General features: G+C 48.4%; 10 non-coding genes across 10 annotated transcripts; all 10 read right to left on the bottom strand.

The window, feature by feature from the left end:
- Nucleotides 1-184: 184 nt before the first annotated feature.
- LOC140390627 (U1 spliceosomal RNA) lies at nucleotides 185-348 on the bottom strand. The gene has a single exon (XR_011934687.1). It is a non-coding gene; the product is annotated as a U1 spliceosomal RNA (small nuclear RNA).
- Nucleotides 349-2270: 1922 nt separating this feature from the next.
- Nucleotides 2271-2434, bottom strand: LOC140390712 (U1 spliceosomal RNA). The gene has a single exon (XR_011934770.1). It is a non-coding gene; the product is annotated as a U1 spliceosomal RNA (small nuclear RNA).
- Nucleotides 2435-4378: 1944 nt separating this feature from the next.
- LOC140390679 (U1 spliceosomal RNA) lies at nucleotides 4379-4542 on the bottom strand. Its single transcript, XR_011934737.1, has one exon. It is a non-coding gene; the product is annotated as a U1 spliceosomal RNA (small nuclear RNA).
- A 1936-nt stretch (nucleotides 4543-6478) lies between these two features.
- On the bottom strand, nucleotides 6479-6642 carry LOC140390680 (U1 spliceosomal RNA). Its single transcript, XR_011934738.1, has one exon. It is a non-coding gene; the product is annotated as a U1 spliceosomal RNA (small nuclear RNA).
- A 1944-nt stretch (nucleotides 6643-8586) lies between these two features.
- LOC140390738 (U1 spliceosomal RNA) lies at nucleotides 8587-8750 on the bottom strand. The gene has a single exon (XR_011934795.1). It is a non-coding gene; the product is annotated as a U1 spliceosomal RNA (small nuclear RNA).
- Nucleotides 8751-10665: 1915 nt separating this feature from the next.
- On the bottom strand, nucleotides 10666-10829 carry LOC140390629 (U1 spliceosomal RNA). The gene has a single exon (XR_011934689.1). It is a non-coding gene; the product is annotated as a U1 spliceosomal RNA (small nuclear RNA).
- A 1944-nt stretch (nucleotides 10830-12773) lies between these two features.
- On the bottom strand, nucleotides 12774-12937 carry LOC140390834 (U1 spliceosomal RNA). Its single transcript, XR_011934890.1, has one exon. It is a non-coding gene; the product is annotated as a U1 spliceosomal RNA (small nuclear RNA).
- A 1936-nt stretch (nucleotides 12938-14873) lies between these two features.
- Nucleotides 14874-15037, bottom strand: LOC140390762 (U1 spliceosomal RNA). Its single transcript, XR_011934819.1, has one exon. It is a non-coding gene; the product is annotated as a U1 spliceosomal RNA (small nuclear RNA).
- A 1920-nt stretch (nucleotides 15038-16957) lies between these two features.
- Nucleotides 16958-17121, bottom strand: LOC140390865 (U1 spliceosomal RNA). Its single transcript, XR_011934920.1, has one exon. It is a non-coding gene; the product is annotated as a U1 spliceosomal RNA (small nuclear RNA).
- A 1921-nt stretch (nucleotides 17122-19042) lies between these two features.
- LOC140390877 (U1 spliceosomal RNA) lies at nucleotides 19043-19206 on the bottom strand. The gene has a single exon (XR_011934929.1). It is a non-coding gene; the product is annotated as a U1 spliceosomal RNA (small nuclear RNA).
- Between the last annotated feature and the right edge of the window lie 517 nt (nucleotides 19207-19723).

A 19723-nucleotide genomic window follows, 5' to 3' on the forward strand; every position in this document is an offset into this window, starting at 1 on the left:
TGAGGGCTGAAGTGAGACGGTGCAGACTGGATGGGCTGAACGGCCTCATTCTGCACTGTATGTTCTGTGCTAACCACTGTGTTACCATGCTCTCCTGTTGTTGGCTCCGGGAGAGGTTTTTAGAGCGATCTTTCCAACATGTTGCTCGGCCAGAAAAGGATCAATCTATTTTAGTTCCGTAAATCAGGGGAGAGCGCGAACGCAGTCCCCCACTACCACAAATTTTGCAGTCGAGTATCCCGCATTTGGGGACATCGCAGGCGTCAGCACACCCGAAGTGCAATGGGCTAGCCTCGTCCTGGGCGAACCACCTTGTTGATCATGGTTTCACCCCTGCCAGGTAAGTATGCTTAAAAACAGTACACCCTCCCAGTCCACACCACACATCACATCTTTCACTCACACTTACTGCATTTACACGGCCAAACTGTCACTTTACTTACAATTATCTCTACCGAATTAGACTAGTTCTGTTGTATGATTTTGACAAATTGTCGAATATACCTCTCTATAAGAAACACATTGCCTAAAACGTCCGCTATGCTATTTGCATATTGGCCTGAAAAGGAAGTGAACCGCCCCTTATCTACCTATCAGTCAAACGATGGACCGTTTTCCGGAATGAAGACTATCTCTCTCAAAACTTTGTCTGTCCATCTTTATTCAGCAAGGAAACAATTAACTTTTCTGACACAGAAATAGAAAGATTGATGAGGAGGTTTTTGGAGTCACGAAGATATTGGTTGTTGTCTCTAGGAGAGGTTTTTTAGCGTCATGAGCAGTTTATTGAGAGGCATGTTTGCAGGTTTATTTGGGGGCGGGGTCAGGTTAATCTTCATGGGGACATGCTCCCCACCCCCATCCCCACGCACGCACCCCATCCCACATGCATCACCACACACTCACACACTATATTGTTTAAAAATAAATTTAGAGTACCCAATTCATTTTATGTTCCAATTTATTGGCAATTTGATGTGGCCAATCCACCTAGCCTGTACATCTTTGGGTTGTGAGGGTGAGACCCACGCAAACACTGAGGGAAATGTGCAAACTCCTCTTGGACAATGACCCGGGGCCTGGATCGAACTCTGGTCTTCGACGCCGTGAGGGAACAGTGCTAAGCACTGCGCCACCATGCCGCCCCTAAACAGACACACTACCCCGACCCTCCTGCACCCATCTTTTTTCTTTTAAATTTAGAGCACCCAATCATTTTGTTATTTTTTAAAATTAAGGGGCAATTTAGCATGGCCAATCCACCTAATCTGCACATCTTTGTGTTGTGGGGGTGAAACCCACGCAGACACGGCGAGAATGTGCAAACTCCACACGGACAGTGACCCTGGGCCAGGATTCAAACCCGGGTCCTCAGCGCCGTTGTCCCAGTGCTAACCACTGCACCATGTGCCACTTTCGCACACACCCATCTGACACGCACAGACCCAGCACACCAGCCCCCCACGAAAAACACACACACACTCATTCTTGATACTCACAATCACCCAACACACACACCCGACACTGAGTTAATATTTCTGCAACGGGGATAGAAAGAAATTGATGAGGAGGATTTGAGAGTCACAAAGATGTTGATTGTAATAAAAACAATGATTATCGTCACAAGTAGGCTTACATTAACACTGCAATGAAGTTACTGTGAAAAACAACTAGTCGCCACAATCCGGCGCCTGTTCGGGTACAGAGCGGGAGAATTGAGAATGTCCAAATTACCTATCAGCATGCCTTTGGGGACTTGTGGGAGCAACCGGAGGAAAGCCACGCAGACACGTGGAGAATGTGCAGAGTCCACAGAGCCGGGAATGGGACCTGGGATCGTGGAGCTATGAAGCAACTGCAGGGCAGCACGGTAGCAGAAGTGGATAGCACGGTGGCTTCACAGCACCAGGGTGCCAGATTCGATTCGCCGCTGGGTCACTGTCTGTGCGGAGTCTGCGTGGGTTTCCTCCAGGTGCTGCGGTGTCCTCCCACAGTGCAAAGAAGTGCAGGTTATGTGGACTGGCTATGCTAAACTGCCCTCATTGTCGAAAAAAGTTTAGGAGAGGGTAATGGGATAGGATAGAAGTGAGGGCTGAAGTGGGTCGGTGCAGACTGGATGGGCTGAACGGCCTCATTCTGAACTGCATGTTCTCTGCTAACCACTGTGTTACCATGCTACCCTGTTGTTGGCTCCTGGAGAGGTTTTTAGGGCAATGCTTCCAACAGGTTGCTCGATCTGAAAAGGATCAATCTATTTTTGTTTCGTAAATCAGGGGAGAGCGCGAACGCAGTCCCCCACTACCACAAATTTTGCAGTCGAGTATCCCGCATTTGGGGACATCGCAGGCGTCAGCACACCCGAAGTGCAATGGGCTAGCCTCGTCCTGAGCGAACCACCTTTTTGATCATGATTTCACCCCTGCCAGGTAAGTATGCTTAAAAACAGTACACCCTCCCGGTCCACACCACACATCACATCTTTCACTCACACTTACTGCATTTACACGGCCAAACTGTCACTTTACTTTCAATTATCTCTACCGAATTAGACTAGTTCTGTTGTATGATTTTGACAAATTGTCGAATATACCTCTCTATAAGAAACACATTGCCTAAAACGTCCGCTATGCTATTTGCATATTGGCCTGAAAAGGAAGTGAACCGCCCCTTATCTACCTATCAGTCAAACGATGGACCGTTTTCCGGAATGAAGACTATCTCTCTCAAAACTTTGTCTGTCCATCTTTATTCAGCAAGGAAACAATTAACTTTTCTGACACAGAAATAGAAAGATTGATGAGGAGGTTTTTGGAGTCACGAAGATATTGGTTGTTGTCTCTAGGAGAGGTTTTTTAGCGTCATGAGCAGTTTATTGAGAGGCATGTTTGCAGGTTTATTTGGGGGCGGGGTCAGGTTAATCTTCATGGGGACATGCTCCCCACCCCCATCCCCACGCATGCACCCCATCCCACATGCATCACCACACACTCACACACTATATTGTTTAAAAATAAATTTAGAGTACCCAATTCATTTTATGTTCCAATTTATTGGCAATTTGATGTGGCCAATCCACCTAGCCTGTACATCTTTGGGTTGTGAGGGTGAGACCCACGCAAACACTGAGGGAAATGTGCAAACTCCTCATGGACAATGACCCGGGGCCTGGATCGAACTCTGGTCTTCGACGCCGTGAGGGAACAGTGCTAAGCACGGCGCCACCATGCCGCCCCTAAACAGACACACTACCCCGACCCTCCTGCACCCATCTTTTTTCTTTTAAATTTAGAGCACCCAATCATTTTGTTATTTTTTAAAATTAAGGGGCAATTTAGCATGGCCAATCCACCTAACCTGCACATCTTTGGGTTGTGGGGGTGAAACCCACGCAGACACGGCGAGAATGTGCAAACTCCACACGGACAGTGACCCTGGGCCAGGATTCAAACCCGGGTCCTCAGCGCCGTTGTCCCAGTGCTAACCACTGCACCATGTGCCATTTTCGCACACACCCATCTGACACGCACAGACCCAGCACACCAGCCCCCCACGAAAAACACACGCACACTCATTCTTGATAATCACAATCACCCCAACGCACACACACACCTCTGACACACACACACCTGACACAGAGTTAACATTTCCTCAACGGGGATAGAAAGAAATTGATGAGGAGGATTTGCGAGTCACATAAATGTTGATTGTAATAATAACAATGATTATCGTCACAAGTAGGCTTACATTAACACTGCAATGAAGTGACTGTGAAAAACAACTAGTCGCCAAAATCCGGCGCCTGTTCGGGTACAGAGCGGGAGAATTGAGAATGTCCAAATTACCTATCAGCATGCCTTTGGGGACTTGTGGGAGCAACCGGAGGAAAGCCACGCAGAGAATGTGCAGAGTCCACAGAGCCGGGAATGGGACCTGGGATCGTGGAGCTGTGAAGCAACAGCAGGGCAGCAGGGTAGCAGAAGTGGATAGCACGGTGGCTTCACAGCGCCACGGTGCCAGATTCGATTCGCTGCTGGGTCACTGTCTGTGCGGAGTCTGCGTGGGTTTCCTCCAGGTGCTGCGGTGTCCTCCCACAGTGCAAAGAGGTGCTGGTTATGTGGACTGGCTATGCTAAACTGCCCTCATTGTCGAAAAAAGTTTAGGAGAGGTTAATGGGTTAAGGGGATAGGATAGAAGTGAGGGCTGAAGTGAGACGGTGCAGACTGGATGGGCTGAACGGCCTCATTCTGCACTGTATGTTCTGTGCTAACCACTGTGTTACCATGCTCTCCTGTTGTTGGCTCCGGGAGAGGTTTTTAGAGCGATCTTTCCAACATGTTGCTCGACCAGAAAAGGATCAATCTATTTTAGTTCCGTAAATCAGGGGAGAGCGCGAACGCAGTCCCCCACTACCACAAATTTTGCAGTCGAGTATCCCGCATTTGGGGACATCGCAGGCGTCAGCACACCCGAAGTGCAATGGGCTAGCCTCGTCCTGGGCGAACCACCTTGTTGATCATGGCTTCACCCCTGCCAGGTAAGTATGCTTAAAAACAGTACACCCTCCCAGTCCACACCACACATCACATCTTTCACTCACACTTACTGCATTTACACGGCCAAACTGTCACTTTACTTTCAATTATCTCTACCGAATTAGACTAGTTCTGTTGTATGATTTTGACAAATTGTCGAATATACCTCTCTATAAGAAACACATTGCCTAAAACGTCCGCTATGCTATTTGCATATTGGCCTGAAAAGGAAGTGAACCGCCCCTTATCTACCTATCAGTCAAACGATGGACCGTTTTCCGGAATGAAGACTATCTCTCTCAAAACTTTGTCTGTCCATCTTTATTCAGCAAGGAAACAATTAACTTTTCTGACACAGAAATAGAAAGATTGATGAGGAGGTTTTTGGAGTCACGAAGATATTGGTTGTTGTCTCTAGGAGAGGTTTTTTAGCGTCATGAGCAGTTTATTGAGAGGCATGTTTGCAGGTTTATTTGGGGGCGGGGTCAGGTTAATCTTCATGGGGACATGCTCCCCACCCCCATCCCCACGCACGCACCCCATCCCACATGCATCACCACACACTCACACACTATATTGTTTAAAAATAAATTTAGAGTACCCAATTCATTTTATGTTCCAATTTATTGGCAATTTGATGTGGCCAATCCACCTAGCCTGTACATCTTTGGGTTGTGAGGGTGAGACCCACGCAAACACTGAGGGAAATGTGCAAACTCCTCATGGACAATGACCCGGGGCCTGGATCGAACTCTGGTCTTCGACGCCGTGAGGGAACAGTGCTAAGCACTGCGCCACCATGCCGCCCCTAAACAGACACACTACCCCGACCCTCCTGCACCCATCTTTTTTCTTTTAAATTTAGAGCACCCAATCATTTTGTTATTTTTTAAAATTAAGGGGCAATTTAGCATGGCCAATCCACCTAACCTGCACATCTTTGGGTTGTGGGGGTGAAACCCACGCAGACACGGCGAGAATGTGCAAACTCCACACGGACAGTGACCCTGGGCCAGGATTCAAACCCGGGTCCTCAGCGCCGTTGTCCCAGTGCTAACCACTGCACCATGTGCCATTTTCGCACACACCCATCTGACACGCACAGACCCAGCACACCAGCCCCCCACGAAAAACACACGCACACTCATTCTTGATACTCACAATCACCCCAATGCACACACACACCTCTGACAGACACACACCCGACACAGAGTTAACATTTCCTCAACGGGGATAGAAAGAAATTGATGAGGAGGATTTGCGAGTCACATAAATGTTGATTGTAATAATAACAATGATTATCGTCACAAGTAGGCTTACATTAACACTGCAATGAAGTGACTGTGAAAAACAACTAGTCGCCAAAATCCGGCGCCTGTTCGGGTACAGAGCGGGAGAATTGAGAATGTCCAAATTACCTATCAGCATGCCTTTGGGGACTTGTGGGAGCAACCGGAGGAAAGCCACGCAGAGAATGTGCAGAGTCCACAGAGCCGGGAATGGGACCTGGGATCGTGGAGCTGTGAAGCAACAGCAGGGCAGCAGGGTAGCAGAAGTGGATAGCACGGTGGCTTCACAGCGCCACGGTGCCAGATTCGATTCGCTGCTGGGTCACTGTCTGTGCGGAGTCTGCGTGGGTTTCCTCCAGGTGCTGCGGTGTCCTCCCACAGTGCAAAGAGGTGCTGGTTATGTAGACTGGCTATGCTAAACTGCCCTCATTGTCGAAAAAAGTTTAGGAGAGGTTAATGGGATCGGATAGAAGTGAGGGCTGAAGTGGGTCGGTGCAGACTGGATTGGCTGAACCGCCTCATTCTGAACTGCACGTTCTATGCTAACCACTGTGTTACCATGCTACCCTGTTGTTGGCTCCTGGAGAGGTTTTTAGGGCGATGCTTCCAACAGGTTGCTCGATCTGAAAAGGATCAATCTATTTTTGTTGCGTAAATCAGGGGAGAGCGCGAACGCAGTCCCCCACTACCACAAATTTTGCAGTCGAGTATCCCGCATTTGGGGACATCGCAGGCGTCAGCACACCCGAAGTGCAATGGGCTAGCCTCGTCCTGGGCGAACCACCTTGTTGATCATGGCTTCACCCCTGCCAGGTAAGTATGCTTAAAAACAGTACACCCTCCCAGTCCACACCACACATCACATCTTTCACTCACACTTACTGCATTTACACGGCCAAACTGTCACTTTACTTACAATTATCTCTACCGAATTAGACTAGTTCTGTTGTATGGTTTTGACAAATTGTCGAATATACCTCTCTATAAGAAACACATTGCCTAAAACGTCCGCTATGCTATTTGCATATTGGCCTTAAAAGGAAGTGAACCGCCCCTTATCTACCTGTCAGTCAAACGATGGACCGTTTTCGGGAATGAAGACTTTCTCTCTCAAAACTTTGTCTGTCCATCTTTGTTCAGCAAGGAAACAATTAACTTTTCTGACACGGAAATAGAAAGATTGATGAGGAGGTTTTTGGAGTCACGAAGATATTGGTTGTTGTCTCTAGGAGAGGTTTTTTAGCGTCATGAGCAGTTTATTGAGAGGCATGTTTGCAGGTTTATTTGGGGGCGGGGTCAGGTTAATCTTCATGGGGACATGCTCCCCATCCCCATCCCCACGCACGCACCCCATCCCACATGCATCACCACACACTCGCACACTATATTGTTTAAAAATAAATTTAGAGTACCCAATTCATTTTATGTTCCAATTTATTGGCAATTTGATGTGGCCAATCCACCTAGCCTGTACATCTTTGAGTTGTGAGGGTGAGACCCACGCAAACACTGAGGGAAATGTGCAAACTCCTCATGGACAATGACCCGGGGCCTGGATCGAACTCTGGTCTTCGACGCCGTGAGGGAACAGTGCTAAGCACTGCGCCACCATGCCGCCCCTAAACAGACACACTACCCCGACCCTCCTGCACCCATCTTTTTTCTTTTAAATTTAGAGCACCCAATCATTTTGTTATTTTTTTAAATTAAGGGGCAATTTAGCATGGCCAATCCACCTAACCTGCACATCTTTGGGTTGTGGGGGTGAAACCCACGCAGACACGGCGAGAATGTGCAAACTCCACACGGACAGTGACCCTGGGCCAGGATTCAAACCCGGGTCCTCAGCGCCGTTGTCCCAGTGCTAACCACTGCACCATGTGCCATTTTCGCACACACCCATCTGACACGCACAGTCCCAGCACACCAGCCCCCCACGAAAAACACACGCACACTCATTCTTGATACTCACAATCACCCCAACGCACACACACACCTCTGACACACACACACCCGACACAGAGTTAACATTTCCTCAAGGGGGATAGAAAGAAATTGATGAGGAGGATTTGCGAGTCACATGAATGTTGATTGTAATAATAACAATGATTATCGTCACAAGTAGGCTTACATTAACACTGCAATGAAGTGACTGTGAAAAACAACTAGTCGCCACAATCCGGCGCCTGTTCGGGTACAGAGCGGGAGAATTGAGAATGTCCAAATTACCTATCAGCATGCCTTTGGGGACTTGTGGGAGCAACCGGAGGAAAGCCACGCAGAGAATGTGCAGAGTCCACAGAGCCGGGAATGGGACCTGGGATCGTGGAGCTGTGAAGCAACAGCAGGGCAGCAGGGTAGCAGAAGTGGATAGCACGGTGGCTTCACAGCGCCACGGTGCCAGATTCGATTCGCTGCTGGGTCACTGTCTGTGCGGAGTCTGCGTGGGTTTCCTCCAGGTGCTGCGGTGTCCTCCCACAGTGCAAAGAGGTGCAGGTTATGTGGACTGGCTATGCTAAACTGCCCTCATTGTCGAAAAAAGTTTAGGAGAGGTTAATGGGTTAAGGGGATAGGATAGAAGTGAGGGCTGAAGTGAGACGGGGCAGACTGGATGGGCTGAACGGCCTCATTCTGCACTGTATGTTCTGTGCTAACCACTGTGTTACCATGCTCTCCTGTTGTTGGCTCCGGGAGAGGATTTTCGAGCGATGTTTCCAACATGTTGCTCGACCAGAAAAGGATCAATCTATTTTAGTTTCGTAAATCAGGGGAGAGCGCGAACGCAGTCCCCCACTACCACAAATTTTGCAGTCGAGTATCCCGCATTTGGGGACATCGCAGGCGTCAGCACACCCGAAGTGCAATGGGCTAGCCTCGTCCTGGGCGAACCACCTTGTTGATCATGGTTTCACTCCTGCCAGGTAAGTATGTTTAAAAACAGTACACCCTCCCAGTCCACACCACACATCACATCTTTCACTCACACTTACTGCATTTACACGGCCAAACTGTCCCTTTACTTACAATTATCTCTACCGAATTAGACTAGTTCTGTTGTATGATTTTGACAAATTGTCGAATATACCTCTCTAGTAAGAAACACATTGCCTAAAACGTCCGCTATGCTATTTGCATATTGGCCTTAAAAGGAAGTGAACCGCCCCTTATCTACCTATCAGTCAAACGATGGACCGTTTTCCGGAATGAAGACTATCTCTCTCAAAACTCTGTCTGTCCATCTTTATTCAGCAAGGAAACAATTAACTTTTCTGACACGGAAATGAAATCGAAAGATTGATGAGGAGGTTTTTGGAGTCACGAAGATATTGGTTGTTGTCTCTAGGAGAGGTTTTTTAGCGTCATGAGCAGTTTATTGAGAGGCATGTTTGCAGGTTTATTTGGGGGCGGGGTCAGGTTAATCTTCATGGGGACATGCTCCCCACCCCCATCCCCACGCACGCACCCCATCCCACATGCATCACAACACACTCGCACACTATATTGTTTAAAAATAAATTTAGAGTACCCAATTCATTTTATGTTCCAATTTATTGGCAATTTGATGTGGCCAATCCACCTAGCCTGTACATCTTTGGGTTGTGAGGGTGAGACCCACGCAAACACTGAGGGAAATGTGCAAACTCCTCATGGACAATGACCCGGGCCCTGGATCGAACTCTGGTCTTCGCCGCCGTAAGCACTGCGCCACCATGCCGCCCCTAAACAGACACACTACCCCGACCCTCCTGCACCCATCTTTTTTCTTTTAAATTTAGAGCACCCAATCATTTTGTTATTTTTTTTAAATTAAGGGGCAATTTAGCATGGCCAATCCACCTAACCTGCACATCTTTGGGTTGCGGGGGTGAAACCCCCGCAGACACGGCGAGAATGTGCAAACTCCACACGGACAGTGACCCTGGGCCAGGATTCAAACCTGGGTCCTCAGCGCCGTTGTCCCAGTGCTAAGCACTGCACCATGTGCCACTTTCGCACACACCCATCTGACACGCACAGACCCAGCACACCAGCCCCCCACGAAAAACACACACACACTCATTCTTGATACTCACAATCACCCAACACACACACCCGACACTGAGTTAACATTTCTGCAACGGGGATAGAAAGAAATTGATGAGGAGGATTTGAGAGTCACAAAGATGTTGATTGTAATAAAAACAATGATTATCGTCACAAGTAGGCTTACATTAACACTGCAATGAAGTTACTGTGAAAAACAACTAGTCGCCACAATCCGGCGCCTGTTCGGGTACAGAGCGGGAGAATTGAGAATGTCCAAATTACCTATCAGCATGCCTTTGGGGACTTGTGGGAGCAACCGGAGGAAAGCCACGCAGACACGTGGAGAATGTGCAGAGTCCACAGAGCCGGGAATGGGACCTGGGATCGTGGAGCTGTGAAGCAACTGCAGGGCAGCACGGTAGCAGAAGTGGATAGCACCGTGGCTTCACAGCACCAGGGTGCCAGATTCGATTCGCCGCTTGGTCACTGTCTGTGCGGAGTCTGCGTGGGTTTCCTCCAGGTGCTGCGGTGTCCTCCCACAGTGCAAAGAAGTGCAGGTTATGTGGACTGGCCATGCTAAACTGCCCTCATTGTCGAAAAAAGTTTAGGAGAGGTTAATGGGATCGGATAGAAGTGAGGGCTGAAGTGGGTCGGTGCAGACTGGATTGGCTGAACGGCCTCATTCTGAACTGCATGTTCTATGCTAACCACTGTGTTACCATGCTACCCTGTTGTTGGCTCCTGGAGAGGTTTTTAGGGCGATGCTTCCAACAGGTTGCTCGATCTGAAAAGGATCAATCTATTTTTGTTGCGTAAATCAGGGGAGAGCGCGAACGCAGTCCCCCACTACCACAAATTTTGCAGTCGAGTATCCCGCATTTGGGGACATCGCAGGCGTCAGCACACCCGAAGTGCAATGGGCTAGCCTCGTCCTGGGCGAACCACCTTGTTGATCATGGTTTCACCCCTGCCAGGTAAGTATGCTTAAAAACAGTACACCCTCCCAGTCCACACCACACATCACATCTTTCACTCACACTTACTGCATTTACACGGCCAAACTGTCACTTTACTTACAATTATCTCTACCGAATTAGACTAGTTCTGTTGTATGATTTTGACAAATTGTCGAATATACCTCTCTATAAGAAACACATTGCCTAAAACGTCCGCTATGCTATTTGCATATTGGCCTTAAAAGGAAGTGAACCGCCCCTTATCTACCTGTCAGTCAAACGATGGACCGTTTTCCGGAATGAAGACTTTCTCTCTCAAAACTTTGTCTGTCCATCTTTGTTCAGCAAGGAAACAATTAACTTTTCTGACACGGAAATAGAAAGATTGATGAGGAGGTTTTTGGAGTCACGAAGATATTGGTTGTTGTCTCTAGGAGAGGTTTTTTAGCGTCATGAGCAGTTTATTGAGAGGCATGTTTGCAGGTTTATTTGGGGGCGGGGTCAGGTTAATCTTCATGGGGACATGCTCCCCATCCCCATCCCCACGCACGCACCCCATCCCACATGCATCACCACACACTCGCACACTATATTGTTTAAAAATAAATTTAGAGTACCCAATTCATTTTATGTTCCAATTTATTGGCAATTTGATGTGGCCAATCCACCTAGCCTGTACATCTTTGGGTTGTGAGGGTGAGACCCACGCAAACACTGAGGGAAATGTGCAAACTCCTCATGGACAATGACCCGGGGCCTGGATCGAACTCTGGTCTTCGACGCCGTGAGGGAACAGTGCTAAGCACTGCGCCACCATGCCGCCCCTAAACAGACACACTACCCCGACCCTCCTGCACCCATCTTTTTTCTTTTAAATTTAGAGCACCCAATCATTTTGTTATTTTTTTAAATTAAGGGGCAATTTAGCATGGCCAATCCACCTAACCTGCACATCTTTGGGTTGTGGGGGTGAAACCCACGCAGACACGGCCAGAATGTGCAAACTCCGCACGGACAGTGACCCTGGGCCAGGATTCAAACCCGGGTCCTCAGCGCCGTTGTCCCAGTGCTAACCACTGCACCATGTGCCATTTTCGCACACACCCATCTGACACGCACAGACCCAGCACACCAGCCCCCCACGAAAAACAGACGCACACTCATTCTTGATACTCACAATCACCCCAACGCACACACACACCTCTGACACACACACACCCGACACAGAGTTAACATTTCCTCAAGGGGGATAGAAAGAAATTGATGAGGAGGATTTGCGAGTCACATGAATGTTGATTGTAATAATAACAATGATTATCGTCACAAGTAGGCTTACATTAACACTGCAATGAAGTGACTGTGAAAAACAACTAGTCGCCACAATCCGGCGCCTGTTCGGGTACAGAGCGGGAGAATTGAGAATGTCCAAATTACCTATCAGCATGCCTTTGGGGACTTGTGGGAGCAACCGGAGGAAAGCCACGCAGAGAATGTGCAGAGTCCACAGAGCCGGGAATGGGACCTGGGATCGTGGAGCTGTGAAGCAACAGCAGGGCAGCAGGGTAGCAGAAGTGGATAGCACGGTGGCTTCACAGCGCCACGGTGCCAGATTCGATTCGCTGCTGGGTCACTGTCTGTGCGGAGTCTGCGTGGGTTTCCTCCAGGTGCTGCGGTGTCCTCCCACAGTGCAAAGAGGTGCAGGTTATGTGGACTGGCTATGCTAAACTGCCCTCATTGTCGAAAAAAGTTTAGGAGAGGTTAATGGGTTAAGGGGATAGGATAGAAGTGAGGGCTGAAGTGAGACGGTGCAGACTGGATCGGCTGAACGGCCTCATTCCGCACTGTATGTTCTGTGCTAACCACTGTGTTACCATGCTCTCCTGCTGTTGGCTCCGGGAGAGGTTTTTAGAGCGATGTTTCCAACATGTTGCTCGACCAGAACAGGATCAATCTATTTGAGTTTCGTAAATCAGGGGAGAGCGCGAACGCAGTCCCCCGCTACAACAAATTTTGCAGTCGAGTATCCCACATTTGGGGACATCGCAGGCGTCAGCACACCCGAAGTGCAATGAGCTAGTCTCGTCCTGGGCGAACCACCTTGTTAATCATGGTTTCACCCCTGCCAGGTAAATATGCTTAAAAACAGTACACCCTCCCAGTCCACACCACACATCACATCTTTCACTCACACTTACTGCATTTACACGGTCACTTTACTTACAATTATCTCTACCGAATTAGACTAGTTCTGTTGTATGATTTTTACAAATTGGCGAATATACCTCTCTATAAGAAACACATTGCCTAAAACGTCCGCTATGCTATTTGCATATTGGCCTGAAAAGGAAGTGAACCGCCCCTTATCTACCTATCAGTCAAACGATGGACCGTTTTCCGGAATGAAGACTATCTCTCACAAACCTTTGTCTGTCCATCTTTATTCAGCAAGGAAACAATTAACTTTTCTGACACGGAAATAGAAAGATTGATGAGGAGGTTTTTGGAGTCACGAAGATATTGGTTGTTGTCTCTAGGAGAGGTTTTTTAGCGTCATGAGCAGTTTATTGAGAGGCATGTTTGCAGGTTTATTTCGGGGTGGGGTCAGGTTAATCTTCATGGGGACATGCTCCCCACCCCAATCCCCACGCACGCACCCCATCCCACATGCATCACCACACACTCACACACTATATTGTTTAAAAATAAATTTAGAGTACCCAATTCATTTTATGTTCCAATTTATTGGCAATTTGATGTGGCCAATCCACCTAGCCTGTACATCTTTGGGTTGTGAGGGTGAGACCCACGCAAACACTGAGGGAAATGTGCAAACTCCTCGTGGACAATGACCCGGGGCCTGGATCGAACTCTGGTCTTCGACGCCGTGAGGGAACAGTGCTAAGCACTGCGCCACCATGCCGCCCCTAAACAGACACACTACCCCGACCCTCCTGCACCCATCTTTTTTCTTTTAAATTTAGAGCACCCAATCATTTTGTTATTTTTTTAAATTAAGGGGCAATTTAGCATGGCCAATCCACCTAACCTGCACATCTTTGGGTTGTGGGGGTGAAACCCACGCAGACACGGCGAGAATGTGCAAACTCCACACGGACAGTGACCCTGGGCCAGGATTCAAACCCGGGTCCTCAGCGCCGTTGTCCCAGTGCTAACCACTGCACCATGTGCCATTTTCGCACACACCAATCTGACACGCACAGACCCAGCACACCAGCCCCCCACGAAAAACACACGCACACTCATTCTTCATACTCACAATCACCCCAACGCACACACACACCTCTGACACACACACACCCGACACAGAGTTAACATTTCCTCAACGGGGATAGAAAGAAATTGATGAGGAGGATTTGCGAGTCACAAAAATGTTGATTGTAATAATAACAATGATTATCGTCACAAGTAGGCTTACATTAACACTGCAATGAAGTGACTGTGAAAAACAACTAGTCGCCACAATCCGGCGACTGTTCGGGTACAGAGCGGGAGAATTGAGAATGTCCAAATTACCTATCAGCATGCCTTTGTGGACTTGTGGGAGCAACCGGAGGAAAGCCACGCAGAGAATGTGCAGAGTCCACAGAGCCGGGAATGGGACCTGGGATCGTGGAGCTGTGAAGCAACAGCAGGGCAGCAGGGTAGCAGAAGTGGATAGCACGGTGGCTTCACAGCGCCACGGTGCCAGATTCTATTCGCTGCTGGGTCACTGTCTGTGCGGAGTCTGCGTGGGTTTCCTCCAGGTGCTGCGGTGTCCTCCCACAGTGCAAAGAGGTGCAGGTTATGTGGACTGGCTATGCTAAACTGCCCTCATTGTCGAAAAAAGTTTAGGAGAGGTTAATGGGCTAAGGGGATAGGATAGAAGTGAGGGCTGAAGTGAGACGGTGCAGACTGGATGGGCTGAACGGCCTCATTCCGCACTGTATGTTCTGTGCTAACCACTGTGTTACCATGCTCTCCTGCTGTTGGCTCCGGGAGAGGTTTTTAGAGCGATGTTTCCAACATGTTGCTCGACCAGAACAGGATCAATCTATTTGAGTTTCGTAAATCAGGGGAGAGCGCGAACGCAGTCCCCCGCTACAACAAATTTTGCAGTCGAGTATCCCACATTTGGGGACATCGCAGGCGTCAGCACACCCGAAGTGCAATGAGCTAGCCTCGTCCTGGGCGAACCACCTTGTTGATCATGGTTTCACCCCTGCCAGGTAAATATGCTTAAAAACAGTACACCCTCCCAGTCCACACCACACATCACATCTTTCACTCACACTTACTGCATTTACACGGTCACTTTACTTACAATTATCTCTACCGAATTAGACTAGTTCTGTTGTATGATTTTTACAAATTGGCGAATATACCTCTCTATAAGAAACACATTGCCTAAAACGTCCGCTATGCTATTTGCATATTGGCCTGAAAAGGAAGTGAACCGCCCCTTATCTACCTATCAGTCAAACGATGGACCGTTTTCCGGAATGAAGACTATCTCTCACAAACCTTTGTCTGTCCATCTTTATTCAGCAAGGAAACAATTAACTTTTCTGACACGGAAATAGAAAGATTGATGAGGAGGTTTTTGGAGTCACGAAGATATTGGTTGTTGTCTCTAGGAGAGGTTTTTTAGCGTCATGAGCAGTTTATTGAGAGGCATGTTTGCAGGTTTATTTGGGGGCGGGGTCAGGTTAATCTTCATGGGGACATGCTCCCCATCCCCATCCCCACGCACGCACCCCGTCCCACATGCATCACCACAGACTCGCACTATATTGTTTAAAAATAAATTTAGAGTACCCAATTCATTTTATGTTCCAATTTATTGGCAATTTGATGTGGCCAATCCACCTAGCCTGTACATCTTTGGGTTGTGAGGGTGAGACCCACGCAAACACTGAGGGAAATGTGCAAACTCCTCATGGACAATGACCCGGAGCCTGGATCGAACTCTGGTCTTCGATGCCGTGAGGGAACAGTGCTAAGCACTGCGCCACCATGCCGCCCCTAAACAGACACACTACCCCGACCCTCCTGCACCCATCTTTTTTCTTTTAAATTTAGAGCACCCAATCATTTTGTTATTTTTTTAAATTAAGGGGCAATTTAGCATGGCCAATCCACCTAACCTGCACATCTTTGGGTTGTGGGGGTGAAACCCACGCAGACACGGCGAGAATGTGCAAACTCCACACGGACAGTGACCCTGGGCCAGGATTCAAATCCGGGTCCTCAGCGCCGTTGTCCCAGTGCTAACCACTGCACCATGTGCCACTTTCGCACACACCCATCTGACACGCACAGACCCAGCACACCAGCCCCCCACGAAAAACACACACACACTCATTCTTGATACTCACAATCACCCAACACACACACCCAACACTGAGTTAACATTTCTGCAACGGGGATAGAAAGAAATTGATGAGGAGGACTTGAGAGTCACAAAGATGTTGATTGTAATAAAAACAATGATTATCGTCACAAGGAGGCTTACATTAACACTGCAATGAAGTTACTGTGAAAAACAACTAGTCGCCACAATCCGGCGCCTGTTCGGGTACAGAGCGGGAGAATTAAGAATGTCCAAATTACCTATCAGCATGCCTTTGGGGACTTGTGGGAGCAACCGGAGGAAAGCCACGCAGACACGTGGAGAATGTGCAGAGTCCACAGAGCCGGGAATGGGACCTGGGATCGTGGAGCTGTGAAGCAACTGCAGGGCAGCACGGTAGCAGAAGTGGATAGCACCGTGGCTTCACAGCACCAGGGTGCCAGATTCGATTCGCCGCTTGGTCACTGTCTGTGCGGAGTCTGCGTGGGTTTCCTCCAGGTGCTGCGGTGTACGTCCACAGTGCAAAGAAGTGCAGGTTATGTGGACTGGCCATGGTAAACTGCCCTCATTGTCGAAAAAAGTTTAGGAGAGGTTAATGGGTTAATGGGATAGGATAGAAGTGAGGGCTGAAGTGGGTCGGTGCAGACTGGATGGGCTGAACGGCCTCATTCTGAACTGCATGTTCTATGCTAACCACTGTGTTGCCATGCTACCCTGCTGTTGGCTCCTGGAGAGGTTTTTAGGGCAATGCTTCCAACAGGTTGCTCGATCTGAAAAGGATCAATCTATTTTTGTTTCGTAAATCAGGGGAGAGCGCGAACGCAGTCCCCCACTACCACAAATTTTGCAGTCGAGTATCCCGCATTTGGGGACATCGCAGGCGTCAGCACACCCGAAGTGCAATGGGCTAGCCTCGTCCTGGGCGAACCACCTTTTTGATCATGGTTTCACCCCTGCCAGGTAAGTATGCTTAAAAACAGTACACCCTCCCAGTCCACACCACACATCACATCTTTCACTCACACTTACTGCATTTACACGGCCAAACTGTCACTTTACTTACAATTATCTCTACCGAATTAGACTAGTTCTGTTGTATGATTTTGACAAATTGTCGAATATACCTCTCTATAAGAAACACATTGCCTAAAACACCCGCTATGCTATTTGCATATTGGCCTTAAAAGGAAGTGAACCGCCCCTTATCTACCTGTCAGTCAAACGATGGACCGTTTTCCGGAATGAAGACTTTCTCTCTCAAAACTTTGTCTGTCCATCTGTGTTCAGCAAGGAAACAATTAACTTTTCTGACACGGAAATAGAAAGATTGATGAGGAGGTTTTTGGAGTCACGAAGATATTGGTTGTTGTCTCGAGGAGCGGTTTTTTAGCGTCATGAGCAGTTTATTGAGAGGCATGTTTGCAGGTTTATTTGGGGGCGGGGTCAGGTTAATCTTCATGGGGACATGCTCCCCAGCCCCAACCCCACGCACGCACCCCATCCCACATGCATCACCACACACTCACACACTATATTGTTTAAAAATTAATTTAGATTACCCAATTCATTTTATGTTCCAATTTATTGGCAATTTGATGTGGCCAATCCACCTAGCCTGTACATCTTTGGGTTGTGAGGGTGAGACCCACGCAAACACTGAGGGAAATGTGCAAACTCCTCATGGACAATGACCTGGGTCCTGGATCGAACTCTGGTCTTCGACGCCGTGAGGGAACAGTGCTAAGCACTGCGCCACCATGCCGCCCCGAAACAGACACACTACCCCGACCCTCCTGCACCCATCTTTTTTCTTTTAAATTTAGAGCACCCAATCATTTTGTTATTTTTTTAAATTAAGGGGCAATTTAGCATGGCCAATCCACCTAACCTGCACATCTTTGGGTTGTGGGGGTGAAACCCACGCAGACACGGCGAGAATGTGCAAACTCCACACGGACAGTGACCCTGGGCCAGGATTCAAACCCGGGTCCTCAGCGCCGTTGTCCCAGTGCTAACCACTGCACCATGTGCCACTTTCGGACACACCCATCTGACACGCACAGACCCAGCACACCAGCCCCCCACGAAAAACACACACACATTCATTCTTGATACTCACAATCACCCAACACACACACCCAACACTGAGTTAACATTTCTGCAACGGGGATAGAAAGAAATTGATGGGGAGGATTTGAGAGTCACAAAGATGTTGATTGTAATATAAACAATGATTATCGTCACAAGTAGGCTTACATTAACACTGCAATGAAGTTACTGTGAAAAACAACTAGTCGCCACAATCGGCACCTGTTCGGGTACAGAGCGGGAGAATTGAGAATGTCCAAATTACCTATCAGCATGCCTTTGGGGACTTGTGGGAGCAGCCGGAGGAAAGCCACGCAGACACGTGGAGAATGTGCAGAGTCCACAGAGTCTGGAATGGGACCTGGGATCGTGGAGCTGTGAAGCAACTGCAGGGCAGCACGGTAGCAGAAGTGGATAGCACCGTGGCTTCACAGCACCAGGGTGCCAGATTCGATTCGCCGCTGCGTCACTGTCTGTGCGGAGTCTGCGTGGGTTTCCTCCAGGTGCTGCGGTGTCCTCCCACAGTGCAAAGAAGTGCAGGTTATGTGGACTGGCCATGCTAAACTGCCCTCATTGTCGAAAAAAGTTTAGGAGAGGTTAATGGGATAGGATAGAAGTGAGGGCTGAAGTGGGTCGGTGCAGACTGGATGGGCTGAACGGCCTCATTCTGAACTGCATGTTCTATGCTAACCACGGTGTTACCATGCTACCCTGTTGTTGGCTCCTGGAGAGGTTTTTCGGGCGATGCTTCCAACAGGTTGCTCGATCTGAAAAGGATCAATCTATTTTTATTTCGTAAATCAGGGGAGAGCGCGAACGCAGTCCCCCAATACCACAAATGTTGCAGTCGACTATCCCGCATTTGGGGACATCGCAGGCGTCAGCACACCCGAATTGCAATGGGCTACACTTGTCCTGGGCGAGCTACCTTGTTGATCATGGTTTCACCCCTGCCAGGTAAGTATGCTTAAAACCAGTACACCCTCCCAGTCCACACCACACATCACATCTTTCACTCACACTTACTGCATTTACACGGCCAAACTGTCACTTTACTTACAATTATCTCTACCGAATTAGACTAGTTCTGTTGTATGATTTTGACAAATTGTCGAATATACCTCTCTATAAGAAACACATTGCCTAAAACGTCCGCTATGCTATTTGCATATCGGCCTTAAATGGAAGTGAACCGCCCCTTATCTACCTGTCAGTCAAACATATAGAACATAGAACAATACAGCGCAGTACAGGCCCTTCGGCCCACGATGTTGCACCGAAACAAAAGCCATCCAACCTACACTATGCCATTATCATCCATATGTTTATCCAATAAACTTTTAAATGCCCTCAATGTTGGCGAGTTCACTACTGTAGCAGGTAGGGCATTCCACGGCCTCACTACTCTTTGCGTAAAGAACCTACCTCTGACCTCTGTCCTATATCTATTACCCCTCAGTTTAAAGTTATGTCCCCTCGTGC

This window comes from Scyliorhinus torazame, chromosome 14, assembly GCF_047496885.1.
Source record: "Scyliorhinus torazame isolate Kashiwa2021f chromosome 14, sScyTor2.1, whole genome shotgun sequence".
Taxonomy (NCBI): domain Eukaryota; kingdom Metazoa; phylum Chordata; class Chondrichthyes; order Carcharhiniformes; family Scyliorhinidae; genus Scyliorhinus; species Scyliorhinus torazame.